Raw genomic sequence first — 17,953 nt, 5'->3', positions numbered from 1 at the left:
CCAACTAGGTTGTCTGTAATATTCTATAAAACGTTCGTTTGGCCGCACCTAGCTACTATCAGAGGCGACCGTTGATTGCAGTAAATATACACAGAACCAACGTTGCAAATTGTAAGTTGGTAATCTGTTCGTGTTTTATCGTGTGTTTTAAATTGCTAACTAATGAAAGGTGTTTATTTATTTTATTTATTTTTATATTTATTTTATATTTTATTTTATATTTTACTTTATATTTTATTTTATATTTTATATTGATATTATTAATGAGATAGAAACATTTTACAATATACAAATGCGTAAGTTAATAAATTAATAATGTAGATCATGTGCCTTAATTAGGAGTTTTATTAAATCAATGTATATTGTATCTGCGTGGATATATATGATTCTAGTGTTTAGCAAATGCTGTGGGCATGTAGTAAGGGTTCACTCTCAGATGTATAGTTTGCACTTCATAAAGCTAAATTTTATAAAAGCAAAAGACATTAAAAGTTGGACTGAAAACAAAGATCCTTTTTTTTAACTAGGTTAGTACGTGTATTATGCTTTATAGTTATTTAGAAATACAAAATATAATTACGAGTTGTTTAGTTTACATTCTTCTCTGATGAAAATGCAAGAATATTTAATTTGTAACTTATTATACATTAGATCAGGGGTCTCCAAACTTTTCAGTTCGAGGGCCGCATTAACTATAAAATTTCAGATCGGGGGCCAGTTTCTTCCAGGCATGTCTTTGATTTTTCTGCGCAAAGTTCCTCATCATCACCAACAAACGATTTTTCCTTGGACAAAAAGATCTCCGCGGGCCGGATGAGAGGACATCGCGGGCCGCATCCGGCCCGCGGGCCGTAGTTTGGAGACCCCTGCATTAGATTACTGATCACAACTTATTTGAACAATTACTAAAATAAAAAACAAAAGCGAATTTAACAAAAATAATTGACCAATTATTAAAAAAACACAAAATAAATCACATTAAACAAGAAAAAATGTGCTTTCTTAATAAAACAATGGTCTCTTATGAAATTTCCTACATAATTTAATGACACGTAAAAGCTTATTATTATAAAGTTTTTCTTTCGTATTTGATTTATTTTTATGTATGGGTTGAATGAACGGACTGTAGCGCGCTTGACTGCAGATCGAACTTAGTTCGTAACTCGAACCTGTTTCTATAGGACGTCCTCTAGGTCACCAAGTTCTGATGGGTACCTGATTTTAAATTAGGGAAAAAAACAAGCACTATGTAGGTCACACTATCACTTCATGTGGTAAAGGACCAGAATCAGTTGGACTATAGTTCACTTTTTTCGTTTACTGTAAAGCCGGTTTGTAAAGAAAAATTAAGTTACAGTACGAAAGTTAAACAGTTAAAGTAAAGAATAAAAAATGAATAATGCTCTTAAAATATTTGACACCTCATTCAATGGTCCACGCGCATTAGAACCAATCGCATGCGTTGTGATCTAGTACGGTGCATTTTCAATGAGGGAAAATTTAAACCGTAATGTGTTTCGCACCTATACCACCTACATGGTGTCTATAACACTATCGTCGTGTCTAGTTGGGCAATTATCATTTGGTCTAAATACATGTGGTTATTTTACTAAAGCCGGCTTATATCCTACTTTAGCCAAGTCACTTGTTAAAATACAAAGATTTAAATATAATAATTAAGGCCTGAAATAGCTTAGTAAAGAAACTAAATTATTCACTGTGTTATTGGCCTGAATTAGATTATATATCTAGAATCTCGATCCAGATCTAGATAGAATCTACGGACAGACGAAAAATTGCTCTAGTTTAATTATCAGTAACTCCAGATGAATTCCATGTTTTGTCGAATTACATGATCTGTGAAGCTAAAAATCAAACATTCAAGGACAAAAATGGTTAAATAAAAAAAAACTCATTTATTTATTGTGTTTGCATGCTTGTTTTTCATTTTAACTAATTATTTTTGGTTCTGCCTACTTTGAATACTTTTCTTTTGACAGCTTATAGATAGATCTAGATACATTGATTGCATACTCAAATTAGAAGAACTGTTAATTTAGCATATTCTATTAAAATTGATAAAAGTGTTGGAACCTTAAAATTGCTAATATGCCTATACTTAAAGCTATTTGCTAGATCATTAAGCTTTATAATGCGTTTTTAAAGGGTACCATGGTCTTCAATGAACATCGCCATGTTTGTTGTTAATAAAGTATTTGATCCGAACTTTTATAATTAAAGGGGTATTTCTACAAACAAACATATTAATAAATTATGTACTGTTTTTACATGTGTGTATATTATTCGAGAAAAAGAAATAATCTATACAAATACGTATTTAACAGCTCTACACATAGAGCAGATGCTCTAATCTAATCTAACAAAACAGACAAAAAAATGAAAACAAAAAATCAATAAATAAATTATATACAAACATTTGATTTTTAGAAGTAGGCCTATATTGATAACTACTTTAAGATTGAATTAGATTGAAATTTATATTTATTTGTGTTGACTACTATATACAAGTATTACAATAGCAGTGGGTTAAAAAGGAGACCTATAGATCGAGAATTATATAGACACAGAATCCGACAGATAGACAGACAGACAGAGAGACAAATATAAAAACGAGAGATAGAGACAGTGAGCGACACAGAGAAAGACAGGATAGATAAGCAGAAAGAGATAGTGATAGCGAGAGAGAGAGAGAGAGAGAGAGAGAGACAAATAGTTACAAGACTGATAGATTGATCTACCCATCGTTCGAAGAACAAACTGATGGAACAAACAGACAGACTGACTGAGCAAACATCTACCGGGCGACTGATCTACTGACCGACCGAACAACCGACAGACTGACAGAACTACCGACCGACAGTTCAACAGACCAACCGACCGAACAACCGACTGACCGACAAACTTACCGACCGGCCTACAAATCGATTGATCTACTGACCGACCGACCGACCAATAGACCAATCGACAGACCGACCGAAACACCGACCGACCGACCGACAGAGCTAAGACTGTCCGTCTAGTTCTCCACAAATGTCTTGAAGGTAACTCACAACGACACAGGATCCAATGTTTATAAGGCAGTTTGACGTATCTACGAGTTTTCAGTTTTGTATTGCCGACGTTATGTTGCTAACCATTCACGGTCAAGGTTACGTTGACGTCACATGCACAGCTAAATGAAGGTGAAAAATCAGCTGATCTCAACAGTATAGCGGTTGAAATATTCGTTGTTGAATTACCTGTTGTACGATCCAGCGGTATGTTCTATCAGTAGAACTATCCGTCGAATGAACTTGTGCTCCATTGATACGGGTTTCACGATACATTCCCACGATGTATATATATGTTTGTCCGGTTTTTATACCTCCACTGGTCCTTACGATACGGGTCTTCCCAGCTCAAGACTTCAGCGTAAAATTTTTCTTAGCAAATATCTTCACACACGGTTTTCCAAATAAGATCCTCACACTTAGATCGTCAAATACGGGTCTTCTTATAATATGCGAATCTTCAAATTCGGGTTGTTGAAGCTTGTAGTCGTTGTTTAACTTAAGCTGTCTCCACCAAAATGTTGCGACTGTTAGAGGGTTGAACTACTTATTCGCGATAATATAAGACACCATAGGTAGTTATTGTTCCATTTCACATCCATATAACACAGGTAACAATTTATAGATAAGAAGAACACAGGTTTTTTTCTACTAATTTGTTCTGGTATTTGACTTGTATGTATTTGTAGCAACGCGTGTTGATGGGACAATACGTTGTTATTGTGAGTTCTTCAATTGAGACGATGAACAGTTCTTTTAATTTTAAACTTTATTTACAGTAAAAATATAGATCCATTAGCCATAATAATAACAAATCCATGATCTAAGGGCATACCATGAGCAGAGTAACCTAGTGACGGCTTACATTATTCTATAAAGGCACACCTTGTCCACCTTATGCTCCCCTTTTATATCCTTCATTCTCTCCCCTTAAGTATGTGAACGATCTTACAAAAGCATGGAAAAACATGATTTGTCGCTCACATAGTCCTTCGTTGGCCAGGTATTCTCCTTTTGTACAAGTTCATGGTAAATACAATATAGATAAACGATACCAAAAATACAGTCTGTTACACGTCCCCCTTTCAAATAAAACTCTGAGAAACAAAATTTTCTAAGTACAATGCTAGTAGGGCAGGATCATGTGCCAGGCACCGATAAACATTGTACATCTCAAAAAGTAGAGTGAAAATAAATTCAATATAGACTAAACATTTGTAGTCACAAGTTTACAAGCAGAACATACCACAATGTGTGGTGATTATATCACTCACTAGATAATTTCTAGATTATAAAATTTGCAAAATATTATGACAATATATTTAGATCAATAAGTGTTTAGAAAATGCTCATATATTATAACATACAGTGACACACATCACAATCAGCTTAAACATTTAAACAATATCAATAATGAAATAAACCCGAAATTTTAAATGTGTCAGTGTTTGAAAAAAACTTTGAAATGTATAAGCGATATGTGCAATAGTTAGTACTAAACCCATTACATCAACTGAGTAAGAATATCGAGAAACAAATTTGTTACACGACTTATCTTATTTTTATATCACATAATGTTAATACTCAAGATTAAATTAAACTCATAAATTATTTTTTTAAACACGTTTTTCTTAACTCAGCTTCGCGTTTGTTTGGATGTTTGTTGTTAAAATTGACATCGAAAATTAGCCCACTTCTGATTGCTCTAGAGATCTGAAATTTGGAATGCAGGCTATTTTCGCCTAACAATTTCAGATGCAATCATAAAAACTAGCAATTAGAGACCTAAATTAGCTTAATTAAATTACGCCCCAAGGACCATAAAATCGAGGACATGATTTCTAAACATACCGACAAGACTGGAGGCCTATTGACACAGTTACTTCGGCCCCAATCGAAGTGAGCGTGCTGGCCGTGATCGTATAGTGGTTAGTACTTCGCGTTGTGGCCACGACAACCCAGGTTCGAATCCTGGTCACGGCATGTAGGCTTAATTAAATTACGCCCTTTCTCTGTTTAAAGCGTATCGGTCGCTCAAGATTTTTAGCCCGTGTTTTTATAAACACTTAGTCAAGTCATACTTAATCAAGTCATTAGATAAAGTAGAAAATAAACTATATAAAAAACGTTTTAAAAACCACGTTTTTCATGTGTAGCAACGGACTAAAAAGGAGAAAATAAAAAACTTTAAAAAAAACTTTTTAAAAAACCACGTTTTTCTTGTGGACTAAAAAGTAGAAAATAAATTTTTCTTTTGTGCTTCCTCGAGCTGTGCAGGTTCTTGTGATGACTGACAAAAAACGTAGGTCGGGCAGATGGGTCGGGAAATTTGATGGTGAACGTACCCACGTTTTTGTCAGTCATCACAAGAACCTGCACAGCTCGAGGAAGCACAAAAGAAAAATTTATTTTCTACTTTTTAGTCCACAAGAAAAACGTGGTTTTTTTTTAAGTTTTTTTTTTAACTATTTTATTATTATATTCAGTGGTAGCCTTCCTTATCCACAGGGCATTTTCTTACCACGCTTGTGTAATTTTCTTGTTATCTCCCCTAGTTGACCCATTTAAGTTACATCTAGGTCACGGCACATCAATAACATTCCTGCCATCAGCAAGATCTGACCAATACATGAGTCATGATTTAGACGTCCTGCTTATAATCATGTGATGTATATATAGTCCTTAACTTTTATTTGCCCACCATAGACATTGTACATTAAACATTATATAACATAAAAACATACTATACTTGGCATAGTGTGTAACAATAAATTCATAAAATCATGTTTGTTTTAACCTTTATATAGTTGATGACCTGTCTGACATCTCTTCCTAAAATTGTGGGTGTGGCTTCTAGCTTTGCTACTATAATAATTCCCTTGATTTATTTTAACTTGTATTACTATTAGGTTTTTCCTGACCATTATCTTTCCTCTCTTTGGGTATCTGTATTATTTCTTACTCATCTAGCTTCTGATCTACGTTATTATTTTTCTCACTATGTGTTCTTTTGCTTGGTTTATCAACCAACTTGATACAAATATGGCATTGCCTTGGCCTCTCATAATTTTTTTTATTAGATATCTGTCATCTAGGTCTCCGTTAGCCTAATAAGATACGTTATTTCTTAAATTATTGTTATTGCAGTATTTTGAATGATATGTAGTTTCTTGTACATGACTTTTTCTTGTTTGATCTGCCAATCTACATTAGCAGTGGTCTTGGTAGTGACCTGTGTTTCCGATGTAAAAACATCTATGAGTTTTTTTTTTTTTTATAATTCTGGTTACTGTATCCACAACTTAATACACTTCTTCTGATTTCAGTTTGTGCTTCAATTACATTGTAGCTTTTAGTTCTTGTCTCATATTTCTTGACTAAATTGTGATTCTTTATTAATTCCAATTCATTCAAAAATTTCTTTGTTAAGTTCTCCAATTCTCTGTCAAATTTATTCTTAAGGTCCAGTATATCTTCTTTATAGTTTGACTCCAACTTTCTTAATAGTTCTTATACAGGTACGTTATCTCCAGTGTTGCTTATTTCGTTTACCGACTTGTTCATCATCATTGGTTTGCTATCATCCGATAGTATTATTTTATCCTGATTACTGCCATTCTCCCATGGACTTAATTTACGTAGACTGCCATTCTCTGGTGCACTTAAGTTAACACCAACACTGCCTGTAGTAATTTCAGATCTATTTAGCTCTATTTTCTCGGATTCTGCTTTTAGCTGTCTTTCATCTTCTTTTTTCTTTCTTTCAAATGCTTATTTTTCCCAATATCTATCTTCTAACCCTTTAGCCCTTTCTTTGTCATCTACTTCATTTTTAGCCTTCTCTTCTTCTTTTCTAGCCTTCTCTTCTTTTTCTTTTCTAGTATCGTCTTCAGTTTTCTTTTGTTTTGCAAATGCCAACCTGTCTTCCTACATAATGTCTAGCTCTTTCGCTAGTTCTATATATTTTGCCATTTTAGAACGTTTATTTCCGGTGAAAGTTTAAGCTCAAAATGTTCAAAAAAATATACTTCGGTAAGAAAACGTATCTACAAGCTCTTATTTAACTTGCTTTCTGTCGACAGTTTGTTTACCGACACGCATCATGGATCGAAACTAGCGTGCGAAAAATTGGCACGTTGGTAAAGACATGAAGACAATGCAATCTAATATTACATGTGACTTAATTGGATGCCAAATAATTATTTTAATGATTTAATGAAAATTTTGTCTAAATTAGTTCGCAGTCGTAACCAACTATTCCACCTTATTATACACGAGTTATCATGTTCATTAGGTGCGCAACTCTATTGTTAATAAAAAAGGTTAAAGTGCTGAAAATAAAACCGGAGTGATCTCTCCTCCATAATATTGTCGAATATTCTTTTATAACACTATGGGGTGGCAACTCGGGATATAGACATAATTTTTAATCATTTTTAATTGCTAAAACTATTTAAAATACAATAGAATCTCGTAGAAACGAGAATAGGACACCTAATTAATGGAAAACAATGTGTGTATATAGTATAATAGAGCGGAATATTATTAGTACTTTATAAATTTATATGAATTTTTTGTAAAATCGAAAACAGCGTAAACTACTACTTCCGGTAGAAAGGCAAATTATTACTTTTACTTATATGTAAAATTTTATTTATCTATCTGAAACCGTTCTCAAGTTATAGGCTTTTGAAAAATTAAAAGTACAATAAGTCCCACTTCCGGCTATTGGAAATCGCTCAAAAGTGAATACAGAACTGCAAATTTGATATAATACTTACATAAAAGTTTAATAACCTAGCTGTAACCTATTCAAGTTATCGTTTTTACAGACATAAATTCACACATACACACACGGACTGAATTGCAAAGTCTAGTTTTTCTGACTCGATTACGTGTTAACCGCCGAAATTTTAATAAATCTTCATTTAGAATATTTGTCCGATTAAAATAAGTCCCCTACACTCCTAAAAGCCCATGTGCATCTCTCTCTCTCTCTCTCTCTCTCTCTCTATCTCTCTCTCTTTGTCCGCAAAATATTTTCACAGGATATCACATCAGAATCTTTAGCGATTTATGGAGAAATTGATACGGACTTTTGTTGAAAATAATAAGGTAGATGTTTTAAATGTATAACAACATTTTATTTAAAGAAGAAATATAAATTAAAAATAAAGGCATATTTGAATGTAGAAAAACATTTTTAATTATGCAACCGGAAAAGTGTTTATAGTTGGGACAAGAACGCAGAAATCGATGACGTCACATGTCATACGTTTGAAGTATGGAAAGTACACAAAACCAATGGCGTCATCATCCAATTTTAGAATATAAAGATATGAACTATTTCATTAAAATTTGATTTAGATCTATAGTTTTACTTATCGAGACGTAATTTATGAAATTTATACTAAACTGCTCGGCCAAAACAAATTACTTTTAAAAATCACATAAATACTATTGAAAAGCCGGGTTTTAAACGGGGTCATTTAAGTCTTTTAATTAATGTGTGCATTTAATATGGTGTGTTGTCTAATTTTGTCTATAATTTGGTTTTATTTTTTCTAACAGGTATTAGTAGCCCATGTTATTTTAAATGTGTCGGACTTTTAGCTATTTAGTTATCTCTATGCTTTGTCACTAATATCCTTAAACTTGTAGTAAAGCACACTGCGTTTTAACCAATAACTATTTTATAAAATATTCTTCTAAAAAATGTATACCATTAACATATATATAGACCGACAATTCGCGTGTAACGGGTACCAACGGTTAGTTCTAATATAGAAAAGCCCATTCGCGAACTTCTATCTCTCTGTCCGCAAAATATTTTCACAGGATATTAAATCAGTATCTTCATCGATATATTATGGAGAACTTGATTTGGGATTTTCTTGAAAATAATATGCTGTGTGCTTTAAATGTTTAAACTATTTTTTATTTAAAGAAAGAAAATAAAAATAAATGCATATTCGAATAAATAAACACTTTTAATTATGCAACCGGAAAAGTGTTTATTGTTGTGACAAGAACGCGGAAAACAATGACTTCACATTTCACGAGTTTAAAATACGGAAAGTGCACAAAACAAATGGCGTCATCTTCTAAATTTAGAATATGAAGAAATGACCTATTTTAAACAAATTTGACGAATAGTCACGAGTTCGAACCCTCGGGCAGATGAGTCTCGTTAGCTGGGGACAGCTACTCTTCTAGGAGAGACAACTCCAAAATTAAACAACTGCTACCTTGCAGTTTGTTCTTGGTTGGACAAAGGCTATGGAAGCAAATCCAAAAACAAAAGCAGGCTGAAATCGGAGTCAATGGCCTCAATGGCGCATAACCAGTTGACACGTATCCTTAATTGTGATGGAGGCGTGGTCGAGTCGACAAAAGCTCATGGTTGATACATTCGAAAAGTCTCGAGTTCAAACCCTATGGCAGATAAGGCTCGATCCCTTCCAACACTAAAAATTAAGAACGAAGAAGAAGAAACAAATTTGAATTAGATATATATATCTAAATATGAAGACCTACGCTATGAAATGTACATAGTTTTCTCTGCCAAAAGTAATACAAAATATTTTAAAGGACAACACAAATACCATTGAACAACCGGGATTCTTTACGGAATCATTTATGTGTCTTAATCAGTGTGTGTATTTAATACGATGTAGTGCTGACTAATAATTTATTTAAATTTTGTTTTTCTAAAAAGTGATGGTAGCCTATGTTATTTTAAATGTGTCTGATTTTTAGCAATTTAACTTTTCTTAGCTATGTCACTATATGTAATAATCCACTAAAAAGTAGAAAAAAAAATGTAATTAATGAAATATATAATAATACAATAATATTTAAAATCCTATAAACAAAAGTGTTGGTCTCTTCCTAAATAAAAGTAAAGGTATCAAATCGAAATTATAGTGACCAACGCTTTTGTTTACATTAATTTAAAAGATAGTGTATTATTATATATTTCAAGAACAATCTTTTATTTTTTTAAATGCATTATTACATAAAATATTGCTATTAAAACGCTTTTTATGAATTTAAAAAAAAATGTGTTGCTTTTATTATGAACAAATTTTCTCATGAAATAGATATACAGATCGTGACCTAACTCATGATGAGGAATTTGATCTTACTGTTGTTGCTATTATGCTCAGTTTCTTTGGTGGCATGTAGCTTAACAGAAACCTTTGGCAAAAGAGCGTATGTTTATATTAGCCATATATTTTTGTTACTTTTATTACCTAGTTGTTTAGAGTTATGTATCAAAACCAGCAAATGTTATGGTAAATTTTAAAATGTTTTGGTAATGGTGGTAGTGAGCATAAGTACAGGGCCCAATATGTAAACAAGCGGAACACATCTAATTTTAGACGTAGTCTCTACTAATTTTTAAATCCGTTTATTCTAGGAATAATTTTAGAGTATATTTTCAATAAAAAATATAATTAGTTTGTCATACTTAAATGTATATAAAGATGTATTGAGAACCTCTAAGCTTTCACATTAATTCCAATAATATTGCATGACCATTTGATAGCATTTTAGTGTAGTCGGCTCTTAGAAATTTTATGTAATGTTGTGACCGCCAGTTATCGTTTCATATGCTGAGGTCTCTGATGCAGATAAACCCTACTTCATCTGCCACATGTGTCTTGGGCTCGAACGGGAATGATGATGAAATTTATACATGCATTTAACAAACTAAACCTTAACTAAACCAGACTTACAAGTGTATCTTCATAATAACATAGCAATCTGTCTATATAATTCACTTCATGGGGACCAAGCGAGACACCACTAAGACGTAAGCTCAACAGACCATATCGCTAACACCCCCACCCCCATCTGTCTGGTGAGCTGTTTACTTTTGGGTCGAATTAGTGACGGCTATTAGGGGCAGATAATTTAGTTTTTAAACGATTTGAAACTTAGGGGAAGTACTTACACGTTCTGCTTGATTTTTTTTAATGTCGCCTGTAAACTGTCGTCACGGTGGCAGATTTCACGAGCGAGGGGGGAGAGGAGTGGAACGTGAGGGTCAGAATAATCACTAGCTACTGATAGTGTTTTAAAGCAAAATATTTTTAGTCGCAGCATTGGTAGTGTTGAATTCACAAAATAAGTAACATCTATATATATATATATATATTTCTCTTCAAGGGGACCTTGCAGGACACCAAAAGACGTAAACGCCGCCTAGCAGCCCCCTCTCTTCCTCTCTAGGCATATCGCTACCACCCCCACCCCCACTGGTCCTTTGAGTTGTGGGTCACACCTTTTTTTACAATCGTAGAGCAGGGTCTAATTAGTCACGGCTATTAGGGACAGATAACTTAGTTTGAAACAATTTTAAACTTAAGGGAGGTACTAAGAGGAGACTGCTTTCACGGGGGGCGGGGTAGCTGTTGGGTGAAAGTAGGAGGGGTATTATCAGCCCTAACGAGCTACTGATAGTGTTTTAGAGCAAACTCTTTCAGTGGCAGCTTTCACAAATAATGAATTACTGAAATGTAGAAATTTAAAAAAAAAACTAAATGGCGGCGTATGTTACGCCGTGAGTTGGCTCGTAAATAACATACTAGCAGAGCGCCCGCATTCCGTGCTGGTGACGGAAGCACTAAATCCATGATTTAATCCATGATTAACTTAATTGTAATCATAGTCATAATAATCTTTTACACAAGGCTGGTGGTAGTGTGTCAGTCCTTCCTTCCTTCATTCCATCATTCAGTAATTGCTATAGAACCAGAACCATATAAGAAAACATCAACATATAACTGGACTTTACTTGCATCGCATTGTCTTATACAATTACTTAACTAGGGTTTATTTATATAACGAATTAAATTTTGTTATTGTCGGCAAATTTGTTATTCTTTATCGCATTCGTCAAGAAACGAACTTGAAGAAATACACTCACATTTAAAACATATTAAAAGGATAAATATCAAATAATATTTTCGCTTATATGACTAGGAAAATGAATAATTTTAGGGTCGAATAAAAGTCATCAATTCAAATGTTTAATAAAATATTTAATACTTATGACAGGGGAGGTAATTGAAAAGGAAATTTAACACACACCAAATATTGATATTTAAGTAAAACAATGTGAATGTATATTGCGCTGACGCCTATGAGAGCATTATTGTTGAAACACTATAATTAGCTTGGGTTGATAAAGTGCAATGAGGTTGGTAAAACACGGATTGTCTTAAAATTATTTCATACACTGATATTATTTTTCATCAATAACAGTTTACACGCTGCTCCTAAATGTCCTCTGTTTACTTCCACCTTTCGGTTTTTGGACAAGCTGGGGGTATTATTGTCGTATACCGGCTGGGTGCTATTCGGCGCCCAGTGCTACACTGTGAGCACTATGCTTTTATGTTAGCATTAAAGTTTGTGTTTATGTTATGCGTTATTGTTTGCGTTTAGGGCAGGGATAGGGTCTATGTTTGCGTTTTTGTTTTGTTTTTCCGTTTGCGTTTGCATTTTTGTTTGCATTTGTGTTTGCGTTTGTGTGTGCGACTGTGTTTTCTATTGTGTTTGTGTTTGGTTTTGCGTTGTTTCTGCGATTGTTTTTATATGTTTGTCGTTGTGTTTGCGTGTTGCGTCTGCGTTAGCGTTTGTGTTTGTGCATTTCTTTGTCTTTTTTTTGCGCTTGTGTTTGCATCGTGTTTGTGTGTGCTTGTTTTAGTTTTAGTTTGTGTTGTGTTTATTTTTGTGTTTGTGGTTAGTTTTATCCTGTTCCCACGTTGGTACACTTAAAATCAATCCAAATTCTTGGCATATAAGCAAATGTATTATTTTACATTGATCCGTTTAGTATGTTTTAGCAATGTGCATGTATTTAATAATTTCTTCACGGTCTTTAGTTTACGTATGCAAAAGAGTAAAAATTTGACGACAATTAAGAAATATAAGTAGTTTGTGTTGTGTTTATTTTTTGTGTTTGTGGTTAGTTTTGTCCTGTTCCCACGTTGGTACACTTAAAATCAATCCAAATTCTTGGCATATAAGCAAATGTATTATTTTACATTGATCCGTTTAGTATGTTTTAGCAATGTGCATGTATTTAATAATTTCTTCACGGTCTTTAGTTTACGTATGCAAAAGAGTAAAAATTTGACGACAATTAAGAAATATAAGTAGTTATATAAACAAACCCTACTCCAATACTTATAATAAGAAAATGCGTGACGTAAAAATACGGCATGTGTTGATGTTTACATTTATGTTTCGAGAATCTATAGCGATGAAGGAATAACGGATGGAAGGAAGGACTGACACACTTCTATTAATAAATAAAATGTATTTGTTATAGCTGCGCACGATACAGGGGAAAATGTTATGACTGGAAACCATGCTGTTGGGAAGAATATGTGTGCAGGTAAAAGGTCGTCCTTAAATGACGTCATTATCGTACTTGGGATAGGGGGTCCTTTAAAATCGTCAATTAAAGCATGACGTCATTTATAGCTGAGGCGTAAAAAAAAATGAATTTAATACACATATGTGTGTACATATACAGATGAACAATGTGTGAGTTCGGGTGTTTGTGTTTTATTTTTTTTTATTATTTTTATATTTGAATGCACCTATTTGTCCAAAGTATGTGTTAGTTAGAGAGAGTCACTGTAAATGTCAAAAAATGTTGATAATGCAACTGGGCATTTCTCATGACCTTTGCAATGTATATATATACTAGGCATACTGCCTAGCTTCACATAGGCTTTCAAAAAAATTGAGAAATTGAATGATTAATAAATAGGTGATTGGCTTTTCTGTTAAATGCATAGGGCCTATATTTATACAGTTGAGAGATTTCATGTCATTCAAACATTGATGGAATAATCGCAAACTTATTACTCGCAAGGTTATTAGAACTGCAAGGGCTTTCTTAATAGTATCAATCAAATATTATATAAAACTACTTTCGAAATTAATTTTTACAATTTCAGTACAATACAAAACTTAATTTATAACAAAATATATATTTTAAAAATGCTATAGGCCTACTTTATGATTTTTGTTTTTTCTTAAAAATAGTATACAAAATATTTTAAAATTATAACATTAAAAAGCTACCTCCCCTGTTCATAGACCAAATGACATACTCTTTAATTACTTTTTCACAAACAAATGTTGATATAGGGAAATTACGCCATGTGGACAAATCTAACGATTCTAATGGTTTTTTTCCGACGGGAATAATGTTTTTGTTACCCTCCAGAGTCGGTCTAGGACCTCACTAAATATTATATATATAAATATTATTATTATATTTATATATTATATATATATATTATATATATTTCATATTATATATATTATATATATATTGTATAATGAGAATTTCACAATTTCAATCGCAGTCATCTTTTAGCCCTCTTCGAGGGCTTTGAGTCTGATCAACTGTTTTTCCGTACGGCCTAGTCATCTATAGAGGTGTATGCAAAATATTAGCCAGATATACAGAGGTTAAGTACCCTAAAATTAGTGTTGAAATTACTGTTTTTCCCATAAAATACAAAGATTATAAATACGACATACGACTGGTCAGTTTTGTCCTATTTCCAGATTTTTCCAGGATATAGCGAGTTGTTTTTCTTACACCCCTAGGCGTTCTTCTACCACCTGACAAAATATCAAGGGAGGGGGGGAATAGTTGTTCGGCGAAAGTTTTTTTTCGTCATAAAGTTCATTTAAAGAGAATTTCACTCGTGGTCATATTTTAGCCCTCATCGAGGGCTTTGAGTGAAACCGACAGGTTTGCCCCACGGCACGACCATTTATCTATGAGTATGCACAAAATTAGCTTGCGGTATACAGGGTAAATACCTTGAAATCTTTGTTGAAATTACCCTCTGTTTTCCCCACAAAATACAAAGATTTTTTTGAGAAATACGACTGAGCAGTTTTGACCCATATTTTCCGGCGCGAATAATTGTGTTTTTGTTCCCTTCAGGGTCGGTCTATGACCTCACAAAATATAATAGGGGAATCGTTCGTCAATGTATTTATATATATATATATATATATATATATATATATATATATATATATATATATATATATATATATATATATATATATATATATATATATATATATATATATATATATATATTTCTCATATAAGGAGAATTTTAATCGTGGTCATATTTTAGTCCTCGTCCAGGGTTATGAGTCGAACCGACAGTTATTCCATACGGCCTAGTCATCTATAGAGGGACATGCAAAAAATTAGTCAAATTTGTATTGAATTTATTCTCTTTTTCACATAAACTTCAAAGATTATATAGGGAAATACGACTGGTCAGATTTGACCAATTTGTAGATTTTTGCCGGATATGCCGAGTGTTTACGACAACCATTGGCGTTCTTCTAGCACCTCACAAAATATCAATGGGGGTCGTTTGACAGAATTTTTTTTTTCGTTGTATAGCTCAAATAAGGAGAATTTCACTCGAGGTCATCTTTTAGCTATCGTCGACAGCTATGAGTCGAAACGACACTTTTTACATACGCCCTAGCCATTTATCTAGGTCAGGGGTCTCCAAACTACGTCCTCTCATCCGGCCTGCGGAGATCTTTTTTTTTTCGACGGAAAGAATGTTTGTTTGAGATGGCTGATAAACTTTGCCCAGAAAATTCAAAGCAATTTAAAAATGTAGCTTTGGGTGCAAATACCGTTTCCCGCCGTGTTGCAGACATTGGAGAAAACCTCGTGGCTCAAATCGTGAAAAATGCAAGCACGTTTCGCCAGTTTTCAATTGTAATGAATGAGTCAATGAACTGCTGTTTCACTTTTCAACTTCTTGTGTTCATAAGAGGTGTGGATGAAGACAAGAGCAGGCTTCCCTACAAAACATGTATAGCACTGTTACAGGAGAGGATATATTCCATGAGTTAAAAAAAAATTGCGGATTGTAACTTAGACTAACTCAGTAGTCTGACATTTGTTGGAGCGAAGAAAATGAGTGGCATAAAGAAAGGCTTGGTTGGACAAGCAAATGAGAAAAACATTTCTACAACCAAAGTTCCTGCACTGTTTTATTCACCAGCAAGCTTTGTGTGTTAAATTTATGGACATTCATAGTGTTCTGAATCCTATGGTGAAGATGCTGAATTTCAAAGGGTCACACGAGCTCAACCATAGATAGTTCAGGGACATGGCAAAAAAAAAACCCCACCGAATCGCAAGATTTACCATATTACACACCAGTAAGATGGCTAAGTTGTGAGAAAGCTCTGAGCAGCGTATTTAAGTTAAAAAACGAAATAGGTTACTTAATGGAAATTAAAGGCAAGCCACTGCCATTAAAGTATGATGGAGAGTGGGTATAGAAATTGACCTTTGATGCAGACACAACTAGTCATTTTAATTTTCTGAACTTAAAACTTCAAGAGAGATCTAGTTTCTGATCTATACACCCACTTTAAGGTCTTCAGATCCAAAGTTGTAGTGTTTTCAGAATAAGTACAGGCCAACAACTTGACGCACTTGTTCAAGGCTGAAGAAACTGCTTATTACATCACACAATTTGCATGCGCGATCACCAAAGACCTGCAGCTGCAGTTTTAGTAGCTGTTTTCTGAATTGGATTCAAAGGGAGAAGAAAAGAAACTGTTTCAAAACCCATTTGAAGCAAATGTGGCCAGTTGCTCAAATGAACTGCAGCTAGAGGTCATTGAATTGCAAGCAAATGACCTCCTTGGAGACAATATCAAAGAAGGTCGGGTTGGTTTTATAAGTTTTTACCCAAGGAAGACATTCCTGATATTAAAACTTTTGCATCAAAGTATCTTTCAAATTTTGGAACGACGTACCTGTGTGAACAAACATTTTAAAAAATGAAATAAGTGAAGAATAATTTGAGAGCCAATCTGGACCTCGAATGTGTTGAAATGTGTATGTATTTCTATATGAATTATATTTCGTTTGGGTGGGGGAGACGCCTGGAAGAAACTGGCCCCTGAACTGATATTTGATAGTTAATGCGGCCCTCGGGCTGAACAGTTTAAAGACCCCTGATCTAGGTGCTTGCAAAAAATTAGCCACATGTGCTGACCGTAAGTGCCCTAAAATCTGTGTTCAAATTACTCTTCCCCCCCCCGCCCCCATAAAATACAAAGATTATATAGGGAAACACAACTGGTCAGTTCTGACCACTTTACGAAGTTTTTCCAGATATGCCGAGTTTTTTATGACACCCTAGGCGTTCTTCTACCAACTCACAAAATATCAAGGGGGGGTCGTTCGGCAAAAGGTTTTTTTCGTAATATAGCTCACATAAGGCAACAGACAGTCGAGGTCAGTTTTGACCAACCGGCCAACCGGCCCTCGTGTTCTATTGCCCCAAGGCACGATACTGCCAAATTTGAAGTGCCTACGGCGCCGGGAAGTGCAGGCACCCGACTACTTTGCTGTATATATACAGATATATATATATATATATATATATATATATATATATATATAACATTTCTAGATGTTTTTAACATTTTTCTGTCTAATAGGGTCGCACACAATGGAACAACAATGAGGTGTCGAAGACCAGGGACTGGCTGGTAAAAAGCGTGAAGACATTTATGGATGACCCAGGAGTCTTGTCAAAAGAAACAGCCAATAGATATTTTTGTTGGTTAATTCATATAATAAAAATCGGAAATCAAATTATTTTTTTGTATGTTTATTTGCGATAATTAGGCGATATATCATCATCAAATCATCATCATCTTCACTTTACCCTTATTAGGGTTGTTGAGGGTGCCACAGTGGACACATAAATTATTCGCCATCCACTTTAGTCTTCTGACGCTCAGTTTGTTTCTGTTAGGAGAAGACTAGTCCGATC

General features: G+C 33.9%; 2 protein-coding genes and 1 long non-coding RNA gene across 3 annotated transcripts in view; 1 reads left to right on the top strand and 2 right to left on the bottom strand.

Moving 5' to 3' along the window:
* Window positions 1-17,953, bottom strand: part of LOC131934719 (CD40 ligand-like) — a 315,715-nt gene that overhangs the window by 243,022 nt on the left and 54,740 nt on the right. The window lies entirely within an intron of this gene.
* LOC131934717 (uncharacterized) overlaps window positions 1-17,953 on the bottom strand; it is a 307,927-nt gene that overhangs the window by 242,394 nt on the left and 47,580 nt on the right. The window lies entirely within an intron of this gene.
* LOC131934732 (uncharacterized) lies at window positions 66-17,738 on the top strand. Its single transcript, XR_009385832.1, has 4 exons — window positions 66-111; window positions 10,175-10,286; window positions 13,417-13,482; window positions 17,616-17,738. It is a non-coding gene; the product is annotated as an uncharacterized LOC131934732 (long non-coding RNA).

The sequence above is a fragment of the Physella acuta genome, unplaced genomic scaffold (assembly GCF_028476545.2).
Source record: "Physella acuta isolate Inbredline_101_S28 unplaced genomic scaffold, ASM2847654v3 ptg000116l, whole genome shotgun sequence".
NCBI classification, from domain to species: Eukaryota; Metazoa; Mollusca; class Gastropoda; family Physidae; genus Physella; species Physella acuta.
Note: the sequence above shows the minus strand (reverse complement) of the source record. Positions and strands in the feature narration are given on the sequence as shown.